A 13,642-nucleotide genomic window follows, 5' to 3' on the forward strand; every position below is an offset into this window, starting at 1 on the left:
GGTGATGTGGGTGGGAACCAAAAAGGCATTTTTAGAGGAGATGATCTGAAGACCTAGGTGAACCCCCTCTTTATCTCCTTGGCCAAATCTTTTCCCGACTTGGCGGGGCAGGAACAAGATAAATGTCCCTTGGCACCACAGTAGAGACACAAGCCATGAGTCCACCTTCTGGCCTTTTCCTCTGCTGAGAGGCGATATGCTCCTAATTGCATCGGTTCTTCTGGATCCAAAGGTGCTGAGGTAAATACTGGCGGTAAACCAGACGGCGTCTCTCACTCCGCCTTCCTTTCCCTGATTCGCCTATCGATTTTAATGGCGAGTTGCATGATATCTTCCAACGATGTTGGCGAAGGATATTGGACCAATGCATCCTTGATCTGCTGTGAGAGACCCAAACGGAGTTGGCTGCGCAACGCAGGATCATTCCACTCGCTGTCGGTAGACCAACGCCTGAATTCAGCACAGAATTCTTCAGCAGAGCGCCGGCCCTGTTTTAAAGCCCGGAGATAAGCCTTGGCCGAAGCCACTCTATCAGGATCATCATATAGTAGGCCTAAAGCATTAAAGAATGCATCGACAGAGAGTAGTGCGGGACTTGTAGAAGGAAGACTAACGCCCAGGACTGGGGGTCACCTTGGAGGAGTGATATAATAATCCCGACCCGTTGTTGTTCTGACCCAGAAGAGCGAGGTCTTAGACGAAAATAAAGCTTGCAACTTTCCTTAAAATTGCGGAACAGTGACCTTTCCCAGGAGAAACGGTCTGTCAAATTCATCTTAGGTTCTGGAGCTGGTACCAATGAACTTTGTTGGGCTTGCGCAGTCCTGGAAGCTTTCTCTTGAGCCGACAACCGTTGTGAAAGTTCCTGGACCATCTGAGAGAGGGTTTGAATCTGTCCAGCTAGAACTTAGGCTGGAGAGGGATTCGTTCCGCTTCCGTCCATGAATAATCCTCTCCAGCGCTTCACTGGCCGTTATAATGTTAGGAACTCCAGCAGCCAATACCACAAAACCCAGAGTCTGCTCCGAAAGTCTGGTATTCACTGTTGCCCCTAGTGGTGGGGACAGACTTGGCTGCAGACAAACGGAGGGTCGTGAAATGGGTATCGGCTGTGGAGCACCCAGGAATGAGGAGTAATGGCAGACAGAAAATTCAGTAAACTAGCCAAGGTCAGGGGTCACTTGCGGAGAAGAATAGTCAGAACATGCCAAAGGGTCAGGGTCACGAGTAGGTCAGCAGAATCCGAAATACAGGCCAAAAGATCAGGGACACAGGCAAGAAGGCGAAATCCAGTTAGCAGGCAATGGTCACAACAGCAATCCAGCAGAAACAGAGAGCAGGTCAGCAAGTGCACTACACAGACGCTATAACCGGCAGGGAGGCTAAGCTCTCCCTGCCTTAAGTACTTCATGTGGCCAATCAGAGCCTAGCTCTGATACAATCACTGCCCATAATCTATGTATAATTAATTACTATTAGCCCGCAGGCTAGCCAGGGGGATCTTGCGCATGCGCTCGACTTCTTCTCATTTCCGGGATGCAGCGCTAAGCTAAAGCGTCCGACCGTTGCCTTGGCAACAGTCGGGTCCTGCCCGAAAGTGACGTCCCAAGGTGACGGCCGGGACGCAGAACAGAACAGGAAGTGAGTTGCGGTGGTACTTACAACCGCCGCAGCTCGTGACAATCGGTACCCCCTTCCCCATGGGCCTGAGCTATAAACCGATCCCGATATTCAGGTGGGACTACCAGCCTGTAATTATGATTTGGGCTGGACACCTTATACAGTAACCCGTCCAACCAAGCACATTCCTCTACCACCCCTGTCTTATATGACTTATCTGCTAGCATCCTCATCCCTTCTAGATCTGAATCTTGTAACGGAGCTTCTTGCAGTCTAGACTTATCTTCCTCTCCCAGGACTAACCCCCCTCTACCTTAGGATGGTCTTGGATACTCACCCTCAGAGGCCCAGAGATGGAAAAGATAGTTTCAGGTGTTGTGGCAGCTGATCCAACAGAGACTTCTGGTGCTGGTATGGGTGGGTCCTCGGGAGCCGTGTCTACAGCCCGTGCTTGTCTCCGGGTGATCTCTCACAAAGTAACTGGCCAAACCACCACCCAGATCATTCCCCAGAATAACGTGGGAAGGTAATCCATCCAGAAGTCCCACATTCCCCCAAACTCTGGCCCCAATCCAAATGGGGATAACTGTAATCTGGCCTCGAAATTTGGATTTTCCAGTTCTTTAGCCATTGGTTAGGTGGGACTAAACTATCAGAGTAATGGAAGCCCCCCTGTCCTGGAGCCCCTGCAGTTCCTGGCCATTAAGTTTTACAGGCTGCAGGTATCCCTTCATATTTGCAGAGGTAGCCTCCCCAATTGTCGCTGCCACCTCCATCTGATAGACAACTTCCTCCGCCTCTGGTGCATCAGGAATCTAATACCCCTCCCCACCCTCAATTGGTGTTCCTCGACACACTGAAACTAGGGCCACAGCTGGTCTCAATCCAGGGAATGGTCTTCCTCCCCATGGGCAATTTCTTTGTGTGTCCTGGTTGTTGGAAAGTGTAGCACCTCCTAGGGTCGGATACTGCTGGACCACAAAGTCTGGGCACACTAGAGTGCACAACTGGGGTATATGGCGACATGGTGCATGATGTAGCCGGTGGTGTATTTCGATCCGGTGGGGTCCTTCGAATAGTTGCCCATTCACCCTCGCTAGGTCCCCTCCATCAGAGATGGTTTGCCAGGAATTCATTGGCTAATGCTGCTGCTTTCTCTGGGGAAGTGGGATTTCGGTCCACCACCCACTCTCTAATCTTTGAAGCTATTTTATTCATTAGTTTCTCCAATATAAAGATGTTTCTAATGTTCATTCTGGTTGTGGCTTGAATCCCTTCTAGCCACCGATTACAGTTTCTTTGCAATAAACTGCTAAATTCCATATAAGAGTCACTGCTTCTTACCATGCTTCTGAACTTAGTGCAGAAGGATTCAGAGATGACCCCATATCGAGCCAACAATACTTTACGATCTCCTGTTAGTCTCTTCCTTGCTCTGGGCTCAGAGAATGGTATTGCCTCCTGCGCTCGGCCAATCAAACTACGTATCAAATATTTCGACCACTCTGCCACAGGTATATCATGCATTGCCATCATGGACTAAAATAACTGAAGGCGAGTGTCAATGTCCGTGGCTGATTCCACAAAGCGTGGTACATCGTGATATCCCAATCGCAGAGCCTGTCTTTCTTCCTATACTGACACTGATGCCATTGCAGGTATCACAACTGGTCTACTCAATGCTGCTCCTAATACTGCTGCCCTCTCAAGTGAGGCAGCTCCTGGTCCAAGTACATCCAACCAAATCTGCAGCTGTTCTGTGTTGCCAATGCGTCATTCCATGTCAGTTCAACCAGGGATGTCCACCACCCATCTCAGATTTGTTTGAAAAAATTTGAATTGAGAGGATGTCAAAACAACTATTTCTGCCAAATATCATGACTGTCTGACAATTAGTTATTAAATATTGATTTTTTAATTAAATAATTTACTAATCATGGCTTCTTTATCGAGTCTATTTGAAGTATCACAGGTGTTTATTAAGGAATCACCACAAAATTTGGACCCCTAGGGTAACTCTTCCTCCCGAATCCAAAAATCTAAACCAAATTACTTTATCGGCCTCATGTTTTGTGTTACGACAAAAACGCATATTTTTCGAATAGAATTAAAAACGCTAGGTGCAATCAACATTAGGGATCCCATTTTTTGGGGGGGTGTTTAAAAAAGGTATACATTAATACCCTACAAAAAAATCAGCAGGGTACTCTGTTTCATAGTGGAGAAAAAAAATAAGGAAGTTGATGCACTATTACTGTTGTACCGCATACATAATTAACACAGGAAACCATGAAATTTAAAACCTTTAACATAACTTTAGTCCATAACTGAAGTTGAGTCAACAATCTCATTATTTGTCCCTTGTTTGGAACTTGTTGTAAGTACCTGTAATTTTCCTTAAAGTGTCAGCAGAAAGTGTATTTCTGCTGACACTTCCAGTACTTCCTTGGATAGTAGGCACTTCCATTACACGGAGGACGTGAATAAAAGGAACAAAACACTTATCTCTTGAAGGTCAGGACAGCACATTTGTTGACTGGTTTAGTTTCATGAAGTGTACCAGCACATCTTGTTCCTCCTCATTACATTGAATGATATACCCAATGTACCAGATGTTATCATACACTGCTGCTATCTATGTTCCAGGTTGCAGATCACTTTTGTCTACATTATCTGTGACTGTGGTCATAGTGACACTAACTCTGGTTCCTGCTGTCTTTATGTCGTCTGATGACAATCAAAATATGTGTAGCTCATCATTACTAATAGGCCGAAATCTGTACTGAGAACGTGTTCCTGCCACAGTGTTTGCTGTCTAGACGACTATAACATTAAATTCTTCTGCAGTCTGCTTAATTGTCCAGTGGTTTGGTGTCAGAGTTACTATTTTTATTACTTCTTGTCGTGGTGCCTCTTCACACTTTTCTTTTAATTCATATATCACATGTGTAAACCATCACAACCTGAACATTTGCTTACTTTCTGGGGTCATTCTAGTGATGTGCTAGGAAGTGACAACATTTCAGTAAGCTTCTCTTGAATGGCTGCACTTGTCTGCTCTTTCTTTCTTTTAGCGTATGTCTCCCGGTGTCTTCTCTTTACCCCATGCAATTTAACTGGTGAACAACCAAGCTTTGTAATACTTTCATTGAGCTCATCTGTTTCTGCTGGTTCAGTTACACCCTCCACCGGGATTCAGCTTTTTCTGTTGGCATATCTATGTCTGTTTGTTCTTTACAGTGTAACAGTTGAATTCTGCATTCTGTGCACAGTTTCTATCCTGGCTTAATAACAGCATGAAGCTGACAGTCACCATGTTCTTTGGCCCACTTCACTGACATAACTTTATACTTTTTCTGGCTCCTTTTTTGTGAGACAAGAAAGGATTACAGCTTGTTTTCTGAAATTCTCCATATCTTAGCAGCTTTTCATGATGGTAGCAGACTGAGGTTCCATGATTATTGGTTACTGCATTTGAAACTTCAGTTCTCAGAATCAAAAGTTATTTTTCTTTATCTTTAAACTGGTTCCAGCTATGTAATCCAATGGTTTTTGATTAGACAGTAATATGGCAGTCTGTATTTAAGAGACCACCAAATGTGCACTATTCATGAGGAGCTGCCATGATTGACTATCTTTCTGTGTCTCCCTCTCTCTTTCTCTGGAAAGTTTGTTTTGGTTTCTCTAAAGGTAATCCCCTTCCCATCAGTTTCTGTTTGTTTCATTTCCTGTATGTGAGTTTTATCCATTCCTTCAATTTAGTTCACTTCTTTGCTATGGATTTTAACAATGTGTAAATTATGTATGCTGTACAACAGTAATTGAGCATCAATTCATTATTCTTTTTCTCCACTATGAAACAGAGTACCCTGCTAATTTTTTTGTGGTAGTAATGTATACCCTTTTTAAACACCCTCCCAAAAAATGGGATTCCTAATGTTGATTGAACCTAGCGTTTGTAATTCTAAAAAAAAAAAAAAAGGTGCGTTTTTGCCGTAACGCAAAACATGAGGCAGATAAAGTAATTTGGTTTGGATTCAGAAGGGGTCCAAATTTTGTGGTGATTCCTTAATAAACATCCATGATACTTCAAATAAACTGGATAAAGAGCCCGCATTAGTAAATTATTTAACAAATTGAAAAATCAATATTTAATCAACTAATTGTCAGACAGTTGAGATATTTGGCAGAAATAGTTGTTTTGACATCCTCTGTTAACTAAAAAGAATTCAAACAAATCTAAGATGGGTGGTGGACATTTAATTTTTTTTGGGAAGATCTGATGTGGAATGACCCCAATGGTTGTTGCAGCTGCCTGGATTGTCCATCCCCCTGCTTCCATTACTGAGATCCCCAGACGGGTCCTGAACTGCGTCCACCTCCTCACCAGGGTTTTCCCTTTTTTTCCTCCCAGTATGTAAAGGTACTGTCTTATGTGTCTATTTCAATGCTGTCGTTAAAATAATCCACCACCATCCTTTGGCTGTTGATAGTAGGATCAGGTGGAGTTACAGCAGAGGTGTCACGGTTTTTGGTCAATTCTTGTACACCAGACCAGATGTCAAAATGTTTTGTTGAGTCATCTACATCATCCCTGGGTCTCTTGGGTAAGCTAAGTATTTTCCTAGCAGCAGTTGAGTGAGAAACTGAAAGAGGAGATGCCATCCTGTCACGTAATAATTGAGCTGTCATCTTGCTCACCAGGAGCTCCTTGCATCTCTTGAGATTTGGGTCAGTTGGCAAAAAAAGAGATGACATAGCTCTTACACCTAGGATCAAGCACAGTTGCCAAATGTAGTGATCCAATTTCAAGTTTTTGATAACTCTTGGATCCTGGCGAAGCGTATAATGTGCTTGATCTACAACTTCGACATACTTGGATAATTATTTCATATTATTGCTTTATTTCAGCTCCTCAAGCTGCTTTTCCAAAAGTCTAATTAAGGGAATCACTTGGCTCAAGCTAGCAGTGTCTAAACTCACTTCACAGATGACTACTTCGAATGGTTTCAGCACCTTACACAACACGGAAAGTATTCTCCACTGCGCTTGAGTAAAATACATTCCCTCTATTAAACAGCAGACAGAATTCAATTTTACTCCGCACCAAGTTGATAAACCCCTTTTATATTGATTTATTTTTTATATATAGTTTGATCTCTAAGGGGAGGTGCTCCTGTACTCATGTGTCAATATTATAACTATCAAAGAAGAGAGAAAGAGAAAATGGTACTGACGGAGCACTCTTTTAACCAGATAATTGAATATTGGTATAAATCTGTGATATAAAATCAACAATTTTTATTGGTATATATTAAAATAGTCGAAGCGAAATATTAAAAAGTGATATAATTTATTGTGAACCAAGTATTTAACTGTTAAGAGGTAGATACACTACCACGCTGGCTTGCTGTTTTTAGGTAATTAATTAGGGCTGATAGAGAACATTATTTTAACCTAACTTCTTTCTAGATGGCTATGAGATGTTAGATAGGGACCTAATGATGTGTCCCATTTCCTAAGTAGGAATGGTCATACTTTATATATAGTAAACCATGAAATACTCCAATAGTCTATCCTCATATATCTGCTATATCGATCGGGTGAATATATCCCTCAGTAAGTTATTACTGTTGTACAATCTATATAGTGATCGTTGCTGATTATTGATTTTATAGCATATAGCCAATAATAGCCTTCGATAATATCAAGATCTTTCATGAATTTATCAGGGCACTCAATTCCAACGATATAAATCTTAAATTAACTTCAGAAATTAATGAAACAACGGTTAATTTTTTGGACCTCGCAATTACCAAAACTAATGATGGAAGATTAAATACAGATATATACAGAAAAAAGACGGCCACGAACAGCCTTCTACACTTTACAAGTTCCCACTTCCCGCCCGTTATTAAGGGGGTACCCAAAGGGGAACTGTTAAGGGTGAAAAGAAACTGCTCTGATGAGACAGTATACATGCAACGAGCAAATGAAGTGAAAAAAAGATTTCTTGACCGAGGATACAGTAAAAGGATTATCAGACAAGCAGAGAAAGCAGTTAGAACAAGGGACAGAGAGTCCCTCATATACCCTACCCCTAATAATAAGAAAAACACACAGAATGATAACATCAGAATGATAGGCACGTACTGTTCAGAATGGAGAAACATAACAACTATTTTCCAAAAACATTGGCATGTCCTCTTGTCTGATGAGGACCTTAATCAATTTCTGAAAGATCGAGTACAAATTACATGGAGACGTTCTAAAAATCTTAAGGATCAGCTAGTTCATAGTCAACTCCAACCATTAGGAAAACAATTATCCACAAGACCCAAGGGTTTCTTTTGTTGTGGAGTATGCAAAGCATGCCAATATATGGTTCCAACTAAGGAATACACAGATAAATTCCAACAGAAATGGACAATTGATCAATTTCTCAACTGCAACACTCCAAACGTAGTATACTGCCTAACTTGCCCCTGCCAACTTAATTACATAGGAATGACGAGTAGACCGTTCAAGAAAAGAATTCTTGAACATGTTGGCAACATACGCAATGCGGTTAGAGACAGAACCAACATGAGACCATTATCTACAGTGGCAAAACATTTTTCTACTCATCATAATAATGATCCGAAACATCTCAAAGCATATGCCATGGAACAAATAATTTTGGGTCTTAGGGGAGGGGATATACAAACCGAGCTCCTAAAACGTGAAACCAAAAAAATCTTCTTGATGGAGAGTCTTATCCCCAAAGGCCTAAACGATAATACCAACTACATGGTATATATATGATAGGACAGCAATAATAAATTGTTTAAAACTTAATGTCCTCATAATAAAAAACATTTAACATATGTTCTTAATATTGAAATAAGTATTAATAATGAATGAATAATTTTTAGTTACCAGCATGTTCTCTATACACTATAGAATGAATAATTCTGATTTAGTCGAATTTAATCTATTGGTCCTAATATAACAGTTTTAATATTTTTTCAAATGATATTGAGAAGTATGCATATTCTAGCATACCTCAATAATCACTATTGAAAACACCCAAATTCAGTTTAAAGTACGAAGTTATTACTTACTCACATCAAAATATGAAATAATCACTAATATTAAATTCACACTTATGATCACAGGGGTATAGATCTTTAGTTATAGACTACCGAATAATCATCTCTGATCCAGCCTAATAAGTTGTATCAGTCTTAATCTAATATGTTTATTACTGCTTTTCAGCAACACTATAAAGTATGCATATTTCAGCATACCTTCAAGTTAATTCATTCCACTGATACCTACACAAAGTTATGATCACCAAGCTATAATGTATTTCTCACCCCCTTTATGATTTTATAAAATAAGGAAACAACACCCAATTTATTGTCAGCATCATAATTATTAGTGATGTCAATAAATATTAATATATATATAAGCACTATCAAACACAAAATTAATATACATTAATACTTTAACTGGTAATCAATAGTTCACTATAGATGTATAATATAGGATTTATATTGGTTTAGTTAAGCCAATATATTATGTTAAATATGTAAACAAATATATCATCATAAACCATTTGGTATGTCCTTATCAGGAAACATGGGCTAATATAGCAAGGATCTGTATATAATTTTCTCAAAAACAAAAATAACGGGACAAAATGTTGCAGTCTCAATGTTTTTATTACAATTAATTTACTTACCATTATATTATATATATTATAACATTATCAAACGGAAGGGAGACGTTCAAGAAGTATAGGACCAATTAAAATGCTACAATCTGAACGTACCTCCGGGACTACAATAGAACTACAAAATGATGTCACGTATCTCCGGGAACAAAAACTACAAAGTGATGTCACTACAACATGTGAGAGGTCATGTGATACGCAGGACCTATCCAAGACTGCTAGAATAAATGAGCCTATTGGCTCATCAATACAGCTGATACTTACGTCATGTTAGGGGTGGATTTCCCCCCTTTAAAAAGCCCAATCGAGCCGGACATCGGGATTGCCTTGTAAAAGCTCATAAGCGAAACGCGCATCGGCGTAACGCTGAGCTGCATGTTAGGGGTTTACAATATGCAATAATAGGCTGATGAGAAACTTCTAAACATATTAGAAGATGCGCTATTCCATGTTCTATCCTTGAAAGTAGTAGCTCTAGGGTTGTCATTATAGAAATTCACCCAATAGCGATCACACAGCTATTCATTTTGGATCTATTTTAGGACTTATCCATTAGCAACAAGCAAGGTTATAATTAAGGTTGCACAGGTTAACACTATAAAATCAAACCTGTTGCCCAGACTCTACAAGATCTTGTTTTTTATCAGCAATCCTCTGATAATATTGAGGGTTACTGAATTGCTAACTGATATTAAGTTACCTATCAACCAAGAAGAATAACTATATAAACAAGATAACATTAACCTACAGAGGGGGAGTGTTATCCAATATAACATTACTAATGCACTAACAGATTACTATAGGAGTCCATTAGATCCATTAGCAGTGATCTATCTGCATATGTAGCATTAACTTGAGGCTATGGTTACGCTTTACAGGTGAACATCATAAAGCCCAATCCCATATTATTAAGGCTATAGGGTCTACCAGTAAGTTGGAGCCTTACATATCATATATGAGATCTTGATATTATCGAAGGCTATTATTGGCTATATGCTATATGCTATAAAATCAATAATCAGCAACGATCACTATATAGATTGTACAACAGTAATAACTTACTGAGGGATATATTCACCCGATCGATATAGCAGATATATGAGGATAGACTATTGGAGTATTTCATGGTTTACTATATATAAAGTATGACCATTCCTACTTAGGAAATGGGACACATCATTAGGTCCCTATCTAACATCTCATAGCCATCTAGAAAGAAGTTAGGTTAAAATAATGTTCTCTATCAGCCCTAATTACCTAAAAACAGCAAGCCAGCGTGGTAGTGTATCTACCTCTTAACAGTTAAATACTTGGTTCACAGTAAATTATATCACTTTTTAATATTTCGCTTCGACTATTTTAATATATACCAATAAAAATTGTTGATTTTATATCACAGATTTATACCAATATTCAATTATCTGGTTAAAAGAGTGCTCCGTCAGTACCATTTTCTCTTTCTCTCTTCTTTGATAGTTATAAAATATATTCCCCCTCCTTTCCCAAAATCATGGCTTGTGAAGTAAGAGTGGATGGCTTTTCGCTGTTCCTCCATCCTCACAAGCATATACAGGGTGGAATTCCACCTTGTTATCACCTCTTGCTTCAGTTGGTGGCAGGGCAAATTAAATTGTTCTTGTGCTGCTGCAATCTCCTACATGCTGTTGCTGAATGCCAGAAATGTCCAAATATTTTACGGGCCACAGAGCATCTCCTGCACGTCCCTGTAATTTTTCAAAAAGCTTTGCATCACCAAGATCATTGTGTGAGCAAAACAGGGAATGTGATGGAATTCACCCAGCTGTAATACTCTCACAATATTGGTGGCATTATTAGAAATGACATATCCTGAGGAGGGTCCAAGTGAGATAAGCCATGTTGCATCCCTTAGTGTATCACTGGCTTCACTAAGAGTCATACAGCTGATAGAGTTGCCTGTCTGAAAAACGTGACGTAGTTGGGTACATGTTGCTGCTGTTCATGCTGCTGAAGGTGAATCACCAACCCAGTGGGCTTACACAGTAATATAGTCTTCAGTTTGTCCAGTTCCGCTTGTTCACATATCCGTGGTTAAGTGTACAGTGGGTAGAATGGCATTTTGTAGCCCAATAATGACATTTTTACGAACCTTCTTGTACAGGTGAGGAATAGCATTTCTAGTAAAATGGTCTTGTGATGGAATTTGGTAACGGGGACACAAGACCTCAATTAACTGTCTAAAACCAGCTGCATTAATAGTAGATATTGGATGCAGATCTAATACTAGCATAGTCTCCATGGCGTCCGTGATCCGCTTTGTGACTGGGTGACAGCTTTCATACTACATGCGTCCTCTTGCAAAGGATTGTTTAACAGTCAACTTCCTTCTTCATCTGCTTCTGGGATGAAGAGCCACCCCCAACAGCAGCAGGACTAATGCTCAAGAATTCTTCTGAGGAATCCTGGATAGTGGAGGAGTCATCTAGCCTTAGCAACTTGGATGCTGAACTAACTCAGATCACTATTGAGGATATTGATGAGGAAGGTGTTGTGGTGTATATTGCAGGTGCCGGGATCTAACTGAGAGAAGGCAGCTAGCTGATGCTGGACTGTTTGTCGTTATTATTTTAGCATAATTTTCAGATTTTCCCAACAGCTTGCCATGTTCTCGCTTTAAATGGTGCAACATGGTTGAGGATCCTAGATGGTTATGTGACCGGATCACTATTAAATAACTTTTGGTAAAAATTTCTTGAAACCAAATAGCGCAGGGCACTTATTTATGTAATTGCCCGTGCACTTATTTTTTATATTGTGAGATAGGCAATTGTTATTTCTTAGACCAGGGGAAGAAATTCGTCTTTTGTCTAACCTTGCTAAAAGATATGCCTATTTTTGATATATATCAATATATCTGATATATATATATCAATATATTTGATATATATCTGATACAATGAGCCTGTGATTTGGGGAAGTGGCTTGTTGTGGGTCCTTTTGTTGTTCTGTGTGAATATGTATTCCGAACGGTCTGATGAAAGGCCACATGTTAATTAGATCTTTTGATGTGTGAGGTTTAACTTGGAGACAGGAAGGTTTAATTTGAAACGTGGTGCTACATTTCCTGCGTCTCAAACAAAGATGCAGGATATCACAGCACAGTTTTTAAGAATTTCATAGCGAAGTATAAATGAGTGGTTTTGCAATGCATGCAAATTTATGTTTGTGTAAATAGAGTTTATCCTGATGCTAAAAATAGCATGTGTCTGAAAGGTATAAATGCTCTGACTTAAATGTATCATTCTGATGTTCCATCTGACCTGACCACTGATACCTCAAATCAGTGGGACTTGAGCAATAAAACATCGCTCTGCTTCAAAGACCTGCTTGACAACTTCTTCAATAGTACTGTAATCCTGTGACCTGTCGATTAGACCCTAAAATCTAATCAGTTCTCCGGCTGATTCTGAGGTTTGGCCCCAAGCTTTTCCAGTACCACCGCTCTGCCTGCTACTTGCAGCTCTGGTCAGTGTGATAGGCCAGGGAGGATCCATCCACAGCAACCCATATCCATAGTAAGATGACCGGAGTTACCAGCCCAAGTGTACCAGCACAGGAGTACACTAGCAGTGACAGTTAACCAGAAGGAACGTGGTTCTGAGCGCTATAAAGGAGTTCAGTGGTGGCAGCATTATAAGCCCCTCCTACTGCGACAAGAGGGCACATTGGGATAACGAAAGGGAACGGTGGCAAAGTAAGCCCAACCGGTTCCCAGCAACAACAGACAGGGTGTCATTGGCGGTTCATCCTGTCACAGATTTCTGGTGGCGAGCGGTGGGATAACCGCAGGCGGCTTTTCGTGAACCAATCAGGAGAGCCGAGTTATTCAGAGAGGAATAACTGCAGCCAGGAGAACGCACAGGATGTCTGATTACACCGTGTCCAGGGCGGATCTCGAGACTCTGTGCAGTGCCAAGGGCATTGACATCAGTCATTCGTCAAACAGGGCGTAGATGAGAGAGGCGCTGAGGGAGTGGCACCGACAGCATGGTACCCAGGTGGAGGAAACTGATTGCGGCAGTGGCCAAGGCAGCGGCCCAATTGATGACCGGGAGCTAGGTACCCCAGACAGCAGAGATCCCTGCTCAACAGCATGCAGAGACCTCTACCCAGCAGACTTCACCCGCACAACCAGCCCTTCTATCCTATGATGAGCGCAGGGCTGCCGGGCTAAAGATCCAGCTGGCGGCCTTAGGAGACAACGCATCTGCAGCTGAGCAGGCACAGGTCCTCAAGGCATGGTGCCAAGAGGGTAGGGCACCAGCC

Source organism: Mixophyes fleayi, chromosome 8 (genome assembly GCF_038048845.1).
Source record: "Mixophyes fleayi isolate aMixFle1 chromosome 8, aMixFle1.hap1, whole genome shotgun sequence".
Lineage (NCBI taxonomy): Eukaryota > Metazoa > Chordata > Amphibia > Anura > Limnodynastidae > Mixophyes > Mixophyes fleayi.